General features: G+C 38.5%; 1 protein-coding gene across 2 annotated transcripts in view; it reads right to left on the bottom strand.

The window, feature by feature from the left end:
* Positions 1 to 21,407, bottom strand: part of PPP1R1C (protein phosphatase 1 regulatory inhibitor subunit 1C) — a 127,767-nt gene that overhangs the window by 80,837 nt on the left and 25,523 nt on the right. The gene's annotated exons all lie outside the window — the stretch shown is intronic.

Raw genomic sequence — 21,407 nt, forward strand, 5'->3', positions numbered from 1 at the left:
AGCACCTAATTCTTATTCTTGATTAAAAAGAGGACATTGCTTCTTTTAAAGAACAGGCCGAGATAAATGGAGAGTAGCCTGAAATTAAAATCATGATAGCCAAAGTGAAAGCTGTGGTCAGAACAGTAAAAAGCAGATGGAATGACGCAGAAGAGCCAATCAGCAACATAGAAGACAACTATGAGGAAAAGTAAGTGATGAAGTTCCTGGAGAAGAAAACGTACAGAACACCACGGAGAGTCGAGCTATAGGCACCCCGGAAGAAAACAGCAAATCCATTAGAGGTGACAAATTATACCGAAAGAAATTTTGCCTTCGGTCTAAAAAGATCTGGGGTGGAGGGGGGGAATTGAGTGAGTTCTCTGAATCCAGAAAAATAAGCTGAAACCAACTTCAAGAAATAATCTGGAGGGGCTTCCCTGGTGGCTCAGTGATTTAAAAAAAAAAAAAAAAAATGCCCAATGCAGAAGACACTCCTGTCCTAGGTCCGGGAAGATCCCACACGCTGTGGAGCAACTGAACTCACGTGCAGCAACTACTGAAGCCCGTAGAGCCTGCTCTGCAAGAGAAGCCGCTGCAATGAGAAGCCTGCACACGGCAAGGAAGAGTAACGCCCATTCTCAGCACCTAGAGAAAAACCCACACAGCAAGAAGACCCAGCACAACCAAAAATAAATTAATTAATTAAAAAAAATAATAATCTGGAAAAGTCCTGAAGTTTCGGGGTAGAAAAACACAGTATTTGATCATTAAAAAAAAAAAAAAAAAGAAAGACTATTTGAAAAGCTGAAAGCTGGGCCTTCCCTAGTGGTCCAGTAGTTAAGAATCCACCTTCTGATGCAGGGGTGGCAGGTTTGATCCCTGGCTGGGAAACTGAGATCCTGTATGTTTCAAAGCTCAGCCAAAAAATAAAAAAATAAAAAGCTGAAAGCTGAAAAAAAAAAAAAAAAAAAGTCTATCTCGTTTTCATCAAATTACCTAGAAGGCTGATTGCAAGTCATACTTTTTATCAACTTTATAGATTTTTAAAAATATCAGATATTTAAGGTAATTGGATTATCAAGTAATTATTTATCAAGCACTTATTATCTTCTCAGCAGTGTGCTCTGTCATTTTGACCAATAAACATAATACCTTTAACAGGGTATGATTAATGAAGGTTTTATCCAATTTAAAACACTAAAATCTCACTATTCTATCACATAGAATACCACAGAAGTATTCTTAGCAGATTCCCCAAATGAAGACCCATAACTCAGAGTAGGGAAACAAGGTGAACACAAGAAAATTATTCAGAGGTTAATCATTTGAATGGTGATGATAGGGAATTTTGAGAAAATATACTTTAGAGATAGGTCTAAGAGGCATTGGTATAAGAATAGATTTAGCTTCTTACTAAAATTTGGAATATTTAATACTCTTTCCACTTCATAGAATGCCTTCTTTTCTTTCTTTTTTTAATTTTTTTTCACTAGCTGTTAAAATTGACAGGGACGTTTAAAATCTGATTGCAACTTGTACCAGTCCATCGGAAAAGAATGGAATAATTTCATTTTTAAAAAGGTAATGGAATATAAAGGTAAATTTCTTAATGTTTCTTTATAGCTCATAAATTTAATTACTTGATATGACTGTTCAACCTGAAAATATGATCAGTGTATTTCTAATTTAAATTGTCAGTTCATAATTTTTGAAGACCAATTTTGGGGGCTGCAATTCATTAAGAAAAACTGGGAAGCAATGCTACACTTAAAATTAAGTTTAAACATTTTATGAAGCCAATCAAAGTGGACATTTGATAATTTTGAAGCTTCTGTACCTTAATCAAACTGCTAAACTAAAGGATTTCTTGTTTAAGTCAAATTCTTATTTCCTATTTGAGATCCTCCACTGAAAAAGAATTTAATTTTTTCCCAAATTCTTTTGCATTTTTTGACTGTGTAGATGTACCATTATGAATTTCAAAATAATTTTATCTAAGTAGATCTATCATGAACAGACTGTTATAAAATGACATAAAGTAACAGTTTCCTTTTAACTAGAATTCCCTATAAGAAGTAAAATTCTCTTTTTTAGTTATAAATGAGAGATATATTCCTAAAAGTCACAAAGTACCTACATATTAAATACACATGTCCCTATAAACATGTGGTAATATTTTCAGAGCTTAAGTCACTATAGGCATTCTGTCATCAACAGTAAATGTGTTTTTGTTAGGAACAGAAAGAAAGGTCAGTGGAAGTATATCTTTACAATCCTATCCCACTTCATATAACTTTTATAGACTTGAAAAATATAGAAGTTAGCTTTTCTTAAACATCTATAAACATTTGCTTGACATTCTAAGTAATATTTCTCCAAAAAAAAGATGCTTTATTCAGTTTTAAAGAGTGGAAGATTAAACATCTCTGCAATCTAGTTCTAATACAACTCTTAGTATTTTATCTGTCCTAAAAATCTTAATCTTCATACATTCTCTCAGTTTTCTTGTCTCAAATGTAATTTACTTGAGGATTTCCAGTATGCTCTAAAAAGCAATGATTATTTATAGTAGGTATATAAAAGAACTATTAAAGGACAAAGTACTTAGATACTCAATACATTTAGCAACAAGTTCAGATAAAACAGAAAAAAAAAAACTATGTGTGTGTTTACACAGCAAAAGGGAAAATAGCATTATATTTGTATAAGTCTTAAAACATTTTTCCTATGAATGATGATACAAGAAGGAGATGAAAACACATCCTTAAATGCAGTTTATAAGTTAGCACCTATGATAGTCTGTTCTATGTGTAAGGCTGTTACTATGGATCTAAAATGGTATATTAGATTTTAAATATATTTAACAGTAATTTATTGCATGTGTAATATGTGTTGGGAGTCCTGCTAGGAAGTGGGGTTTAATCCTCATAGAGAGTTTAAAGTGTATTGAAAGAGACTGACAGAGAAACAGCTATAGTACATTGCGATAAACAAGGGCTGTAAGAGAGGAAGCACACGGTGGGTGGGGCATCAAACAGCCTTGGCAGAACCAGTGGAAGAAAGGGCATGTAAGCTGGCATGGTCCTGTCAGTGGAACAGGAAAAATTGATGAGACAAGGAAGTTGGATGGGATAGGACTGGGGAGGAGAATAAATTTTAATCAGAAGAAAGTATGGGAGTATCTATCACTGGATGTGTGAGAGAACATGATTATTTTTTAGAAATTACAAAAAAAAAAAAAAAAAACACTCAGATATTTGGACAGTAGAATGCCAGGGGTGAATTCAGAGAAGAGGCTGAAAATCTAATAAGCCAGATACTTTAAGGCTTTGTAAATACAATGAGAAGTTTAGACTTCATTCTGAAAGTGATGGTTAAAAGTGGTTTTAACCAGAAAGAGGCATGATCAGATTTCTGTTATAGAAAGAGCCTTTAACAGTTATGCATAGAATGGTTTGGAGGAAGCTATCCTTAGTATGGTTAGTTCAATTAGGGAGGTGTTTCAGTAATTCAGGTGGTAGAAAAGGATGATTTGAACTAGATTAGAGAGATGCTTAAGAGAAAGAAGGGTCTGGACTTGGGGGCTCACTGGAGGTAGGAAGGGAGTGACAAAGAAGGAAAAAGAAGTCAAAAAAGTTTCTGGGTCATAAAATGAGTACTTATGGAAATGCCAAAGTACTTATTGATTAAGTGGGAAGCGTTTGGGAATAGTCTTTTCCAAAAGCGAAAGCCAAGCTGAAGATATAGGCCTGAAAGTCATTGGCATCTAAATGGTCAGTGATGCCATGGGATAGGATTAAATTACCCTAGAGGAGCATGGTGAACTAAAGAAACAAAGGATCTAGGCGGAACCCCCTTGAGTAACAGCAATAGTTATGAGACAGACTGAGGCAGAGAAGTCTGTAAGGAGACAAGGGAGTAGCCAGGAGGTAGATGGGGAAACGTCGTTGGTAACCTATGACTTAAGTCACTCTTCAGAGTAAGCATAAATTTGTCCTGGGTCATCCACTCCACGTTTAAACTAGAGGTTCATACGCAAACTGCTTACACATAACTTGTTGTGTAGGTTATTTGCATTATACCATATCTAAGCACATATGTACTAAAAATAGATATTATATAGAACTTCCTCGTTTCCTCTTTTATGCTTCACTTCAACACGGATGCCATTGTAACAGATAAGTCAGATATTATTTTGCTTGTTTGTTGCTTATTTTTATTTAAAAACCAGTATATTTGAGGAGGTTCAGTACATCTTCCACATTTCAGACTTTTTGGGAGGTTTGGCAGGAGGTTGGGGATATCATAAGACTCCTTGGAAATCAGTTCTTGTAAAATAAAATGTTGGTGGTTTAAAAAATAAAAATTCAGACACAGATGGATCAAATTTATTTCCACACATACGAATTTGAATGTGAAGTGGTTGACCAAATGCATTTTGCACTCATCTAAATATAACTCTGTGAATAGTGAATTGAAAGAAAATGCTGATTTGTGTGTTCGCTTGCTCTTCTAATATTTAGCCATCACCATTTACTAGTCAATTTTTCTTTGATTTTTGGGGGCCTCACTGGAGTTGCATTTCCAAAGGTTGAGAAGAAAGTTTTAAAATATTCTTGTTAAAATTTTCTTAAAGATTACTTCTCATGGAGGATACTTCAGATAGCCTGTGTCTCATCCTATCAGCCCATCCGTGACTTCAGTCATAGCTGCAGTAAACAGCTCCAGAAAAGCTCATATACCCCTCCAACTGACCAAACCTATCTTTTTGTCCTATCTTTTCTTTAAGCTAACACCTCCAGTTCCTTCAGTGCTTATCCATGTGACTTGGTTTCCATAACTCACGTTATCTTGTTTTTTCTCATCATGTGAATGCCCCCTCTTAAAAGCCGGTGTGAAGAACGGAGACACGACCCCAGGTCAAGGCACAAGAAATGATAATTGTGTTATTGTAGTAAACAAATATATTTTTTTTTGTTCTCTGCATCCCACCTGCAATATTGTAATTTATAGTAAAAATGCATATGTTTGGTTATCTGAGTTTGGCCTTTAGCCACAATTCCTAGATAACAGCTTCCCAAACATTTGGAATTTCCTGAGATAAGAGCAGTGAGATAATACTTGGACTCTTGTCCTCAGTTCTTAAAGAAAACTCTTATCCTCAGTTCTTCAAGGAAGGTGACTTTTGAACCCACTCAAGGTAGGGGCTGGTTGCCCCTGTGACTAGAGGGTTGGAACTTTATCTCACCTCCTAGTTTCCAGGGAAGAGGAGAGGGACTTGAGGTTGAATAGGACATTGCCCTATATATCTCTTCATGTGGCTGTTGATTCAGATCCTCTAATATCCTTTTATAATAAACTGGTAGTCTAGTGGGTAAATGAGTTTTCCTGAGTTCTGTGAGCCATTCTAGCAAATTAATCAAACCCAGAAAGGAAGTCATTGGAACCTCCAGTTTGTAGCCAGTCAGCTAGTAGCGTAAGTACCTAACTGGGCTAACAACTAACATCTGAAGGGGAGGATGGTCTTGTAGGACCGAGTTCTCAACCTGTGAAACGTGATGCTATCTTTTATATAGAATTAGAATAGAGTTGAATTCTCAGACACCCTGCTGGGGTCCTGAGAATTGCTTGTTGGTGTGGGGAAGAATTGGCTTGTTGGTATGAGGAACACACCCTGGTTGGAATTGGGTCTGGAAATTCTTTTCACCACCTCAAAGGAGAAATGCCACATTTATCTTTCCTCTTTCTCCCTAGCCATTCTCTAGCTCTAGGAGAACTAACCACAGGTGCAGTTATTATTCCCAAGGGACAGTAGGGGCATAGAGACAGTGTATATGAGTTCCAGCTTCTATTCTTCATGTGGGCAGCACTAGAAAGGCTGTCTAGGTGCTTTTCAGGAGACCCAACACAATCGAGCCTCCATTCTACAGGAATGACTTTGACTATGAGCCTTTTCCTTTTTCCTTCCTCCTTATCTCACTCATTCTTGTTTTCTGAGACTACATTCCAGTTAAAGTACTTCCATCCCGACTCTTTTCTCAGACTCTGCATTCCAGAGAATATAAACTAAGTCACTTATATTTGGCATTTTACCTATGACGTGGAATAGTACTTGGACTTAATAGAACAAAGATCAAGAAACATTCATTTCTATTCTCACTGAGGTTTCACCAAATTTATAGGAAAAAAAAAGTAAATCATAACTTTTTATTCTGGTTCAGCAGTTCCTTTTCAGTGAATATAGCTACTTAGTCTAATTGAGCATAAGTAATATTTTGTGTTGACTACAGTGTATGCTGACATGTAAATGGAAGAGAGTTACATGTATAGAAAAGAAAAATATAGGTACTAATCCTGACTACCAGAAGTTTACAAAATAATTGGAAAAATGAACACTAGGAAGTAAGTAAACATCATATCAAAGGAATGCAGATAAATATTCTGTAAATTCAATGATAAGCACTTTGAAGCTATCAAAGACGGAAATAAACATAATCATATGTTCTCAATCAAAGGGAAGAAGCAAATATTAAAACAGATTTTGTAGGGTGAAAGGTAATTATATTAACACGTGAATGAATGTATGTTATATGAATAATTTGGTCTACTTATAATTTTTTCTTTTTTTTAACTTTTTATTACATTTTCTTGGCTCATCCATTTTATTTACTATAGGTGGCTACATTCGGAAAATCTTTTAATAAGGTAAGAGCTTTGTATAAAGTTTTTTCTAACAATGACATTCTATTTTTAGAAATTTCAGAAAGCTTTAAAGAGTAGCCATTTTCTTTTAAAAAAAATCTGTAGTGTATTGCTATACTACTGTTTAAATATTGCACATGTGCCTAAAATTTTTTGAAATATGACAAAGACTTCTAATTTGCTGAAAGATTGAAGTAGCCAATCCAAGAGAAATGAGAAATCTCTAATAGAGGGCTATTTGAGCAGGACAATTTGATGATCGCTTCTCAAACACTTTCTACCAAAATTCTGATGAAATAATGTAAGATACCAGCATAAGAAAGGATTTCAAAGTAGGCTAGTAATTAGTTCATGTTTCCAGTCCTTATAGTAATTTATTCTGCTCAATAGGAACAATAGAAAAGTAGATCAATACTTGTATAGGTAGAAAAGTAAAATTTTCAGTATTATAGACAAATAAAAAACATAGAAATTTAGAACTGGAAGAACTTAATATCTACTGTAAATTCTTACTCAAGGAAAGTTACAACATCAAAATGGTGAAATAGAAATTTTCCATCTTGTTCCTAAAGAAGCCTGGCACAAGTCAGAAGTCTGGTGTAGAAGTTCCAGCACACTGTTGGAGCAGAAAAAGAAAATCTGAGAATGTACACATTGAAAAGCATAAAAGGAACAGTTTCACTTTACCCACACTACTCCTCCCCCAAGGCAGCATAGCTCAGTGCCAAGAGAGATCTTCTTTGACCACAGTTTCTCCTACAGGGAACAGAGAGAGTCTGTGAGTGTGGACCCAGCTTTCCCAGTTATGTGGGTTGCTGCTAAAGAGACCCACTTCTTTCTCACCCTACCCAGAATCCTGAAGTGTGCTGGATAACTAAGAGCTGGGGAGCAGCTGGCAAACGAGCACTGAGGCTCTCAGAGGGCACTAAAGAGATGTGGATCGCACCAGCTGTGTTGCAGACTCCATCAGGAAGCCCACCGCAAGCTGCTGTGGGTGCCCTGCCTGTCGATCCTTCCAGTTGGCCCCCAGCCCTCCATTCACATCACCCACACACACTCCCACTTCGTGCTAGGTCGTGCACTTGCCTTCAAGGGCAGCAGGGGCAAGCTTTTTCAGTAGACTAGTGAGTGAGCAAAAAAGCTGGCTCAACTCCATGGGGCTGAAAGAAAGCACACAAGCTTAAGCATTCAGCATTGCCCGAGGGAAAGTGAACAGGAGACTGTCAGCATTCAGCCTGGCTTTGCAGGGTCTAGAGAAGGTGTACAATCTTAGCCTCAGGATCCCTAACACGGCTGACAGAGGGGTTTCTCTCCTGAAGCCAGTCAGTAGAGATTGGAGTAGGCAAATGCTTCTTCATATGTGAAGAGAACAATGCAAGTCATCAAAGACATGACACAGCAAAGGTACACAAAATTTTCTAGTTACTAACCCCACAGAAGTGGAGATCTGCAGTTTGCCCCATAAAATATTGGGACAGATAGTTGTTTTAAGGGATCTCAGTGAGCTACAAGAATCAACAAAAGACAGTTTAACAAACAAGAGACAATTAAAAAAAAAAATCAGGAATCAAGAACACCTGATCTGTTGAACTTTCTGTATATACATGTATATGTACCAAATAGGAATTCTGGAGCTGAAGAATGCAATGAATGAAAGGAAAAATGCAATAGAGAGCAAGAGCAGATTTGATCAAAGAATAGAAAGAATTGGTGAAGTAGAAAGCAGGTCATTTGAAATTATCCAGTCAGAGGAAAACAAGAAACAAAAGAATGAAAAAGAGTGAAGAAATCTAAGTGAACTATAGGAAACTATTAAAAGAAGTAATATGTGCATCCCAGAAGGAGTAGAGATGGAAAAGGGGGCAGAAAGTTTATTATTTTAAAAGATGAGAATTTCTTAAATCTTGGGTGAGATTTACAACTCCAAGTACATGAAGCTTATAGATCCCCAAAAAATTTCAACTCAAAAATATGTTCTACCAAGACACAATATAATAAAACTGTCTAAAATTAAGGACAAAGAGAGAATTTTTAGAGAGGCAAGAGAAAAATCCTCACATACAGGAGAACTCCCATGAGACTATGATTGGGTTTTACAGCAGAAACCTTGCTGTCCAGGAGAGAGTAGAATGATATATTCAAAGTGTTTGAAGGAAAAAACAGTCACTACAGAATATAGTATGGAGGTTCCTAAAAAAATTAAAAATAGAGCTACTCTGGTGGTTTAATTGATAAGTTGTATCCAACCCTTGCAACTCCATGGACTGCAGCCAGCCAGGCTCCTCTGTCCATGGGATTTCCCAGGTAAAAATATTGGAGTGGATAGCCATTTCCTTCTCCAGAGGATATTCCTGACCCAGAGAACTACCCTGTGATCCACAAGTTCCACATCTGGGTAATTACCCAAAGAAAAAGAAAACACCTATATTCATTAAAGCATTATTTACAATAGCCAAGATATGGAAACAACCAATTGTCCATTAATGGATGAATGAATAAAGAAAATATAGATCTTCCTTAACCTATGATGGGATTATGTCCTGATAATTCCATCATACATTGAAAATATTGTAAGTTGAAAATGCATTTAATACACCTACTACTGATCATCAAGTTTAGCCTCACCTGTCTTATACATGCTCAGAACACTTGCATTAGCCTAGAATTGGGCATAATCATCTAACACAAAGACTGTTTTATAATGAAGTATTGAATATCTTCTGTAATTTATTAAATACTGTACTGAAAGTGAAAACCAGAATGGTTGCAAGTGTATTTACCCTTGTGATCACATGACTCACTGGGAGCTGTAGCTAGCTGCTGCCGCCCAGCATCAGCAGAGTATGGTAACAAATATCACTAGACCAGGAAAAGATCAAAATTCAGTTTGTTTCTACTAAATGAGTTTTGCTGTAGCACCATCATAATGTTGAAAAATTATATAACTTGAACCATAACCTGGGGACCATCTGATATAATGGACTATTATTCAGCCATGAAAAGAAGGAAATTCTGCCATTTGTGACAGCAGAGATGGAACCTTAGGGATTACGTTTAAATGAAATGAATCAGAGAATGACAAATACTGTATGATCTCAGTTATCTATGGAATTTTTAAAACTAAAACTCAAAGAAACAGAGAGGTTGTCAGGGGCTAGGGGTAGGGAAAAGGGACGATGTTGCCAAAGATTACAAACAGGGTTGTAAAATGAACAAGATCTGGGGATCTCATGTACAGTACAGTAACTAGTGAATGATACCATATATTTTTTGTGCCACCTCAGTCTTATTGATAACCTATGTCCACTTAAAAAAAATGTACAATGTGAGAGTTGCAAGTTAAGTTTTATTGGGGGCAGAATGAGGACTGCAGCCTGGGAGACAGCACCTCAGATAGCTCTGAGAAATTGCTCCAAAGAGAATGGAGGCAAGGATGAGTGATTTTGATGAATGGGGAGTCCATGCAGTCAAGCACATATTTTTTTTCAGAAAGTTTCTGCTAGTCTTGTGAAACTTCTGCTAGTCACAAGAAATAATCCTCACCGTGAAGGGTTTTAGTATTTTAGTAGATATGAAGAGATACAAGAATAGGGCTCATAAAAACAGCTGCTGAAAATATTTAACTCTCTGAAGACCTGTCCTGCCATTTTTTCCAGAGCACAAAGTTCCTCATTTCTTCTATCCTCCCTGAACTCCTTCAGGGGGTGATAAAGGTCAGCATCAGCATCATATGATTTAATCCTTGAAGAGATAGATGTTCAGCACCCATGTTATTTTTGTTGTTGTTGTTCAGTCACTATGTCTGACTCTTGGACTGCAGCACGCCAGACTCTCCTGTCCTCCACTATCTACTGGAGTTTGCTCAAATTCACGTCCATCGAGTTGACAATGCTATCTAACCATCTCATCCTAGCTGCCCTTTCTCCTTTTGCCTTCAATCTATCCCAGCATTAGGGTCTTTTCCAGTGAGTTGTCTCTTCAAATTAGGTGGCCAAAATACTGGAGCTTCAGCGTCAGCATCAGTCCTTCCGATGAATATTCAGGACTGATTTCCTTTAGAATTGACTGGTTGGATCTCCTTGCTGTCCAAGGGACTCTCAAGAATCTTCTCTAGCGCCACAGTTCCAAAGCATCAGTTCTTTGGTGCTCAGCCTTCTTTATGGTCCAGTTCACACATCCATACATGACTACTGGAAAAACCGTAGTTTTGACTAGACAGAACTTTGTTGGCAAAGTAATGTCTCTGCTTTTTAATACACTGTCTAGGTTTGTCATAATTTTCCCTCAAAGGCGCAAGCTTCTTTTAATTTCATTGCTGCCATCACTGTCTACAATGATTTTGGAGTCCCCAAAAATAAAGTCTATCACTGTTTCCATTTTTTCCCCATCTATTTGCCATAAAGTGATGGGGCTGTATGCCATGATCTTAATTTTTTGAATGCTTAGTTTTAAGTCAACATCTGCTGGATCATCGAAAAAGCAAGAGAGTTCCAGAAAAACGTCTATTTCTGCTTTATTGACTATTTCAAAGCCTTTAACTGTGTGGATCACAATAAACTGTGGAAAATTCTGAAAGAGATGGGAATACCAGACCACTTGACCTGGTTCGTGAGAAACCTGTATGCAGGTCAGGAAGCAACAGTTAGAACTGGACATGGACGAAAAGACTGGTTCCAAATAGGAAAAGGAGTACGTCAAGGCTGTATATTGTCACTCTGCTTATTTAACTTATATGCAGAGTACATCATGATAAATGCTGGGCCAGATGAAACACAAGCTAGAATCAAGATTGCTGGGAGAAATATCAATAACCTCAGATATGCAGATGACACCACCCTTATGGCAGAAAGTGAAGAAGAACTAAAGAACCCCTTGATGAAAGTGAAAGAGGAGAGTGAAAAAGTTGGCTTAAAGCTCAACATTCAGAAAACTAAGATCATGGCAACCGGTCCCATCACTTCATGCCAAATAGATGGGGAAACAGTGGAAATAGTGGCTGACTTTATTTTGGGGGACTCCAAAATCACTGCAGATGGTGATTGCAGCCATGAAATTAAAAAACGCTTACTCCTTGGAAGGAAAGTTATGACCAACCTAGACAGCACATTAAAAAGCAGAGACATTACTTTGTCAACAAAGGTCCATCTAGTCAAGGCTATGGTTTTTCCAGTAGTCATGTATGGATGTGAGAGTTCGACTATAAGGAAAGCTGAGCGTCAAAGAATTGATGCTCTTGAACTGTGGTGTTGGAGAAGACTCTTGAGAGTCCCTTGGACTGCAAGGAGATCCAACCAGTCCATCCTAAAGGAGATCAGTCCTGGTGTTCATTGGAATGACTGATGCTGAAGCTGAAACTCCAATACTTTGGCCATCTGCTGCGAAGAGCTGACTCATTTGAAAAGACCCTGGTGCTGGGAAAGATTGAGGGCGGGAGAAGGGGACGATGGAGGATGAGATGGTTGGATGGCATCACCGACTCAATGGACATGGGTTTTGGTGGACTCCAGGAGTTGGTGATAGACAGGGAGGCCTGGCGTGCTGCGGTTCATGGGGTCACAGGGAGTCAGACACGACTGAGTGACTGAACTGAACTGAACTGAGTTTTAAGTCCGCTTTTTCACTCTCCTCTTTCCCCCCTTATCAAGAGTCTCTTTAGTTACTCTTCACTTTCTGCCATAAGGATAGTGTCATCTGTGTATCTGAGATTATTGATATTTCTCCCAGCAACCTTGATTCTAGCTTGTGACTCATTCAGCCTGGCATTTTGCATGTTGTACTCTTCATAAATTAAATAAGCAGGGTGACTGTATGCAACCTCGACATACTCCTTTCCCAATTTTGAACCAGTCCACTGTTACATGTGCCGTTCTAAATGTTGCTTCTTGACCTGCCTACAGGTTTCTCAGGAGACAGGTAAGATGGTCTGGTTTTCCCATCTGTTTAAGTTTCCACAGTTTTTTATGATCCATACAGTCAAAGGCTTTAGTGTAGTCAATGAAGGAGAAGTAGATGTTTTTCTGAAATTCCCTTACTTTTTCTGTGATCCAACAAATGTTGGCAATTTGATCTCTGGTTCCTCTGCCTTTTCTAAATTCAGCTTGTACCCCTGGAATTTCTTGGTTCTTGCATGTACTGTTGAAGCCTAGCTTGAAGGACTTTGAGCGTTACCTTGTTAGCATGTGAAATGAGTGCAATTGTGCAGTATCACATATCAAATATTCTTTGATATTTCCCTTCTTTGGGATTGAAATGAAAACTGACCTTTCCAGTCCTGTGGCCACTGCTGAGTTTCCCAAATTTGCTGGCATATTAAGTGCAGTAGTTTCACAGCATCTTCTTTTAGGATTTGAAATAGCTCGGCTGGAATTCCATCACCTCCACTAGCTTTGTTCTTAGTAATGCTTCCTAAGGCATACTTGACTCCACACCCCAGGATGTCTAGCTCTTCATGAGTGAGCACAGTGTCTGGATCATTAATATCTTTTTTGTATAGTTCTTCTGTGTATTCTTGGCACCTATTCTTAATATCTTCTGCTTCTATTAGGTTTCTGTCCTTTATTGTGTCTATCTTTGCTTGAAATGTTCCCTTGGCACCTCTAATTTTCTTGAAGAAATCTCTAGTCTTTCCCATTCTATTGTTTTCCTCTATTTCTTTGCCCTGATCACTGAGGAAGCCTTTCTTATCTCTTCTTGCTATTCTTTGGAACTCTGCAGTCAGATGGGTATATCTTTCCTTTTCTCCTTTGCTTTTCACTTCTCTTCTTTCCTCAGCAATTTGTAATACTTCCTCAGACAACCATTTTGCCTTTTGGCATTTCTTTTTCTTGGGGATAGTTTTGATCACCATCTTCTGTACTGTCTTACAAACCTCTATCCATAGTTCTTCAGGACTCTGTCTATCAGGTCTAATCCCTTGAATCTATTTGGCACTTCCACTGTATAATCATAAGGGATTTGAAGATCTACAAGACCTTCTAGTACTAATACCAATAAAAGATGTACTTTTCATCATAGGGGATAGGAATGCTAAGTAGGAAGTTAAGAGATACTTGGAGTAACAAGCAAGTTTGGCCTTGCAGTACCAAATGAAGTGGTGCAAAGGCTAACAGAGTTTTGCCAAGAGAATGCAGTGGTCTTAGGAAACATCCTCTTCCAACAAGAGATGACTCTATACATGGACATCACCAAGTCAATACCAAAATCAGATTGGTTATGTTCTTTGCAGCCGAAGATGGAGAAGTTCTATACAGCCAGCAGAAATAAGACTGGGAGCTGACTGTAGCCCAGATCATGAACTCTTTATTGAAAAATTCAGTCCTGAATATTCATTGGAAGGACTGATGCTGAAGCTGAAACTCCATTACTTTGGCCACCTAATGCGAAGAGCTGACTCATTTGAAAAGACCCTGATGCTGGGAAAGATTGAGGGCAGGAGGAGAAGGGGATGACAGAGGATGAGATGGTTGGATGGCATCACCGACACAATGGACATGGGTTTGGGTGGACTCCGGGAGTTGGTGATGGACACGGAGGCCTGGCATGCTGAGGTTCATGGGGTCACAGAGAGTCGGACATGACTGAGTGACTGAACTGAACTGAAATTGAAGAAAGTAGGGAAAACCACTAGGCCATTTAGATATGACCTAAGTCAAACCCCCCAATGTAGAATCCAATAATTTTTTTACTAGTTAAGGTATTACTCCTCTTTTGTCTCATTCTGTGCAGTGATAATATGAAAATTAAAACATATAATCTACTTACCTCAGATTTTTCGTTATCAAGATTCACAGTATGAATATTCATAAGTACATTTAAACAATTTATCAAAAATAAGAATAATGCTTTTTAAATTTAAATACATATATGGTACTATGGTGTTGTGTTGTAGTGTGTACTCCAAGTGTGGTGTTGGAGAAGACTCTTGAGAGTCCCTTGGACTGCAAGGAGATCCAACTAGTCCATCCTAAAGGAAATCAGTCCTGAGTGTTCATTGGAAGGACTGATGCTGAAGCTGAAACTCCAATACTTTGGCCATCTGATGTGAAGAACTGACTCATTTGAAAAGACCCTGGTTCTGGGAGGGATTGGGGGCAGGAGGAGAAGGGGACAACAGAGGATGAGATGGTTGGATGGCATCACCGACTCAGTGGACATGAGTTTGCATAAACTCCAGAAGTTGGTGAGGGACAGGAAAGCCTGGCGTGCTGCAGTCCATGGGGTCGCAAGATTTGGACACGGTTGAGCCACTGAACTGAATTGATTTTTATCCACTGTACTACCAGGGAAATCTGGAACCTCATTTTTAAATAGAGTCTATCGTTTGTTTTTTTTTTGAAGTTGGGCTCTTGTGTATAAGAATGTTGTTGTTGTTCAGTTGGTAAGTCATGCCCAACTCTTTGTGACCCCATGGACTGCAGCACTCCAGGCTTCCCTTACTTAATTATCTCCCAGAGTTTGCTCAAACTCATGTCCGTTGAGTCAGTGATGCCACCGAACCATCTCATCCTCTGTCACCCCCTTCTTCTCCTGCCCTAAATCTTTCCCATCACTGGGGTCTTTTCCATTGAGTTGGCTCTTTGTATCAGGTGACCAAAGTACTGGAGCGTCAGCTTTAGCATCCTTTCTTCCAATGAATATTCAGGGTTGATTTCCTTTAGGATTGATGGGTTGGCTCTCCTTGCTGTCCAGGGGACTCTCAAGAGTCTTTTCCAACACCACAGTTCAAAAGCATCAATTCTTCAGTGTTCAGCCTTTTTATGGTCCAATTCTCACATCCATCCTGGCATAAATATGGTTATAATATATAATAATAGTGTACCAGTAATGTATATGTTGCATGTGCTTAGTTGCTCAGTCATGTCCAGCTCTTTGCAACCCATGGACTCTAGCCCAACAGGCTCCTCTGTCCATGGGATTTTTCCAGGCAAGAATATGGGAGTAGATTGCCATTTCTTCCTCCAGGGGATCTTCCTGATCCAAAGATGGAACCCACATTTCTTGCCTCTCCTGTGTTGGCAGGTGGATTCTTTACCACTGGGCCATCATGTACTATGTAAATTTGTGTAGCATGTTATAAACTAGCTACATAACCATTATTTTTACATTTATGACTAACTTCATTTTGACCACAGAATTTATTTCCTTCCTCCAGATTTCCCAGTCCTTATACTACCCACACCTGAAGTCCTGCTCGACTCTCTTAGCTTCATCATCTCACATCCATCCAGACAATCAGTTTTGGCAATCAATTGATTCACTTTTCTCAATGTCTTACATTTGTCTTTTATAGTCCATTATTTTGCCATCCTCCAGTTTATACTCTTCTCACTCATTTCTGGACTCTTCAATTGGTCTCCCAACTGACCTTCCTTCATTCCTCATTCTACCCCCACATACTGCAGGACTGAGCTTTATTTGATCATGAACTTTATTTGAGCATGCTATAGCTCATACAATGCCAGTAATTTCCACTTTATGCAAAATAAATTCAAAATTACTCATCCTAGCCCTTCACATATTGGCTTCCACGTACTTGAATTATCACTGGTGTTGTATGTGTTAACCATCAGCTCCTGTCTGATTGACCTGAGTGATCATCATCACATGTTCTCCCTTCATGATTTTCTGCAGGCTATACCTGGAATGAAACTCCACCCCCTCTATAAAGTCAGTTCTACAAACATCAGTCTTCTCAGAGTTCTCACTACTCTGAATTCTTAGAGCATTTACTGTTAACATCATTCATTCAGTGATGAATCATCTTGTATCACTATAACTCCTTTCTGATTTTTCTTGCATCTTTTAACTGTTCTCATTGCCTTTTCTTGTTTCATAAAACTAGATTATAAGCTGACAAATTAAATCCTTGCAGTCTATTTTATGTAGCACACCTAATACAAAAACTGGGCTCAATAACTACATTCTCAATATTTTTATTTTGCCTTTGGATAGATCATTATAACCAAGAGGTGTAGTGTTAAGTCATTTTTTCACATTGTGACTATTTTTTTTTATTTAAAAAGATAAGATCACAGAGATAAAATTTAAGGAAATAAATTGATTAGTCTGAATGGAAATAAATTCTCAAAAAAAAAAAAAAAACTATAGCCATGTTCTTTTACTGACATTAATTTAAAATAATGACCATTCATTAACATAAGTTTCCCATTGTTTTACAGTGCAAAACCAAAGAGTACATTTTTTCTTTCTCTGTTGACATCCCAGAAAATTAGAATTTTAGTACCACATGTCTGTTTTGAGACTATAAAGGGGGTTGCAGTATGATAGTATCAAGGAAAACAATGTGTTCTATCAGTTCAGTTCAGTCACTCAGTCGTGTCTGACTCTTTGCAACCCCATGAATCACAACACGCCAGGCCTCCCTGTCCATCACAAACTCCTGGAGTTTACTCAAACTCATGCCCATCTAGTCGGTGATGCCATCCAGCCAACTCATCCTCTGTCGTCCCCTTCTCTTCCTGCTCCCAATCCCTCCCAGCATCAGGCTCTTTTCCAATGAGTCAACTCTTCGCATCAAGTGGCCAAAATATTGGAGTTTCAGCTTTAGCATCAGTGCTTCCAATGAACACCCAGAACTGATCTCCTTTAGGATGGACTGGTTGGATCTCCTTGCAGTCCAAGGGACTCTCAAGAGTCTTCTCCAACACCACAGTTCAAAAGCATCAATTTTTCGGCACTCAGCTTTCTTCACAGTCCAACTCTCACATCCATACATGACTACTGGAAAAACCATAGCCTTGACCAGATGGACCTTTGTTGGCAAAGTAATGTCTCTGCTTTTTAATATGCTATCTAGGTTGGTCATAACTTTCCTTCCAAGGAGTAAGCGTCTTTTAATTTCGTGGCCACAGTCACCATCTGCAGTGATTTTGGAGCCCCCAAAAATAAAGTCTGACACTGTTTCCACTGTTTCCCTATCTATTTCCCTTTAGGTGATGGGACCAGATGCCATGATCTTAGTTTTCTGAATGTTGAGCTTTAAGCCAACTTTTTCACTCTCCTCTCTCACTTTCATCAAGAGGCTCTTTAGTTCTTCTCCACTCTCTGCCATAAGGGTGGTGTCATCTGCATATCTGAGGTTATTGATATTTCTCCTGGCAATCTTGATTCCAGCTTGTGCTTCTTCCAGCCCAGTGTTTCTCATGATGTACTCTGCATATAAGTTAAATAAGCAGGGTGACATTATACAGCCTTGACGTACTCCTTTTCCTGTTTGGAACCAGTCTGTTGTTCCATGTCCAGTTCTAACTGTTGTTTCCTGACCTGCATACAGGTTTCTCAAGAGACAGGTCAGGTGGTCTGGTATTCCCATCTCTTTCAGAATTTTCCACAGCTTATTGTGATCCACACAGTCGAAGGCTTTGGTGTAGTCAATAAAGCAGAAATAGACGTTTTTATGGAACTCTCTTGCTTTTTCGGTGATCCAGCAGATATTGGCAATTTGATCTGTGGTTCCTCTGCCTTTTCTAAAACCAGCTTGAACATCTGGAAGTTCTCGGTTCACGTATTGCTGAAGCCTGGCTTGGAGAATTTTGAGCATTACTTTACTAGTGTGTGAGATGAGTGCAATTGTGTGGTAGTTTGAGCATTCTTTGGGATTGCCTTTCTTAGGGATTGGAATGAAAACAGACCTTTTCCAGTCCTGAGGACACTGCTGAGTTTTCCAAATTTGCTGGCATATTGAGTGCAGCACTTTCACAGCATCATCTTTCAGGATTTGAAATAGCTCAACTGGAATTCCATCACCTCCACTAGCTTTGTTCATAGTGATGCTTTCTAAGGCCCACCTGACTTCACATTCCAGGATGTCTGGCTCTAGGTGAGGGATCACACCATCATGAATATCTGGGTCGTGAAGATCTTTTTTGTACAGTTCTTCTGTGTAGTCTTGCCACCTCTTCTTAATATCTTCTGCTTCTGTTAGGTCCATACCATTTCTGTCCTTTATTGAGCCCATTTTTGTAAGAAACGTTCCCTTGGTATCTCTGATTTTCTTGAAGAGATCTCTAGTCTTTCCCATTCTCTTGTTTTCCTGTATTTCTTTGCACTGATCACTGAGGAAGGCTTTCTTATCTCTCCTTGCTATTTTTGGAACTCTGCATTCAAATGAGAATATCTTTCCTTTTTTCCTTTGCTTTTTGCTTCTCTTCATTTCACAGCTATTTGTAAGGCCTCCTCAGACAACCATTTTGCCTTTTTGCATTTGTTTTCCATGAGGATGGTCTTGATCCCTGTCTCCTGTACAATGTCACAAACCTCCGTCCATAGTTCATCAGGTTCCTGTCTATCAGATCTAGTCCCTTAAATCTATTCTCACTTCCACTGTATATTCATAAGGGATTTGATTTAGGTCATACTTGAATGGTCTAGTGGTTATCCCTACTCTCTTCAAGTCTGAATTTGGCAATAAGGAGTTCATGATCTGAGCCACAGTCAGCTCCCAGTCTTGTTTTTGCTAACTGTATAGAGCTTCTCCATCTTTGACTACAAAGAATATAATCAATCTGTATTAAAGGCATGGAGATGAATGAATGTATTTTGCCAAGTACAACATTAAGAAGTGCTCCAATGAAGCAGTGAGCAATTTCCAATCTAGGGGTTTACCTCAATCTTATGAAAACCTCCACCCATGCCCCCAGCTTTCTTTTTTTTTTAAGCTCCCTTTTTTCTCTTTTTCCTCCCAGCTTTATTATAGTGACAAATAAAATTTCTTCACTTCCATCCTCACTTCCCGTGAAAGTGAGTGATGATGTGTACATGCACATAACATATATGAATGTTTTATCCAATATTCCAAACATGCACGAAGGTTTTGCTTTCTCTTCTGACATTGATCATACCTCAAATCTGCTCTGTTGAACAAACTTCCAGTATCATCCTTGTACTCACCTAGCATCTAAACCCTAGGCAGACTGTGATTTGTACTTAGCCTTGACTCTGAAAGCCTACACTGGCCTCATCTCCTCAAGAATTGATACGACACATCTTCATTTTATATGTTTGCAAGCCAAATGCCTAGAAAGGTTTATCAATCTGTTCAGTACCACAGCAAATTGGAAACAAACCTAGACTGGAATTCTATTAATTCAGGAAGCATAAAATATTAACTCTAAAGTGTATTGACATATCTTGGTTACATATATTTATATATGTATGTGTGTGCTGTATGTTTAGTTGCTCAGTCCAACTCTTTGCAACCCCATGTCTCCTGCCAGGCTCCTCTGTCCATGGGGATTCTCCAGGCAAGAATACTGGAGTGGGTTGCCATGCCCTCCTCCAGTGGATCTTCCCAACCCAGGTATCGAACCCAGGTCTCCCATATTGCAGGCAGATTCTTTACCATCTGAGCCACCAGGGAAGCCCTTATATATGTATATGTAAATGTATATTTGTATGTGTAAATGGCTCCCAGAAATGTAGCTTTCTTAACCAGTTAAGTAATTAATGGCTAAATTCATATTAAATGAATAAATAAATAAATGAGTAACCTAAGGATGTAATTAGTCCACTTTGAACATCAGTCTTTAGTGGAAAATATGACATCTGTTAGCCTATCAAGTATTTGGCAAAGACTTCAATGAATGCTAAACCTCTTTAAAGATCGGTAAACTATATTCTATCATGTATTTGTGATGACAAAGAAAGATTCCTTTTAGATCATGGATGAAAGTGAGATTAAAACTTTTTAGTTTTATAATTGGAAATTTGTCTGTGAATCACACAAACTTGATATTTTAAGGCCCAGCCTATTAACCAATATTAAAGTTAAAGGGCTGTTTAACTGCTTTTAAGTAGTTAATAAAAGAAGAAGTGCGGAGAAAAGGGAACCCTCTTACACTGTTGGTGGGAATGCAAACTAGTACAGCCGCTATGGAAAACAGTGTGGAGATTTCTTAAAAAACTGGAAATAGAACTGCCATATGACCCAGCAATCCCACTTCTGGGCATACACACTGAGGAAACCAGATCTGAAAGAGACACGTGCACCCCAATGTTCATCGCAGCACTGTTTATAATAGCCAGGACATGGAAGCAACCTAGATGCCCATCAGCAGATGAATGGATAAGGAAGCTGTGGTACATATACACCATGGAATATTACTCAGCCATTAAAAAGAATTCATTTGAACCAGTCCTAATGAGATGGATGAAGCTGGAGCCCATTATACAGAGTGAAGTAAGCCAGAAAGATAAAGAACATTACAGCATACTAACACATATATATGGAATTTAGAAAGGTGATAACGATAACCCTATATGCAAAACAGAAAAAGAGACACAGAAATACAGAACAGACTTTTGAACTTTGTGGGAGAATGTGAGGGTGGGATATTTCAAAAGAACAGCATGTATACTATCTATGGTGAAACAGATCACCAGCCCAGGTGGGATGCATGAGACAAGTGCTCGGGCCTGGTGCACTGGGAAGACCCAGAGGAATCGGGTGGAGAGGGAGGTGGGAGGGGGGATCGGGATTGGGAATACATGTAAATCCATGGCTGATTCATATCAATGTATGACAAAACCCACTGGAAAAAAAATAATAATAAAAAAAAAAAGAAAGAAACAGAAGAAGAAGTGCAATTGACCATATAATCAGAAACTGAGATTCTTACAGTTAATTATCAGAAACAATGACGAAATTAAATACTTAGTCTGACTCAGTGATGCCTATGGTTTAAAGAAGCTAGGATGTTCATATG

Source organism: Cervus elaphus, chromosome 33 (genome assembly GCF_910594005.1).
Source record: "Cervus elaphus chromosome 33, mCerEla1.1, whole genome shotgun sequence".
NCBI classification, from domain to species: domain Eukaryota; kingdom Metazoa; phylum Chordata; class Mammalia; order Artiodactyla; family Cervidae; genus Cervus; species Cervus elaphus.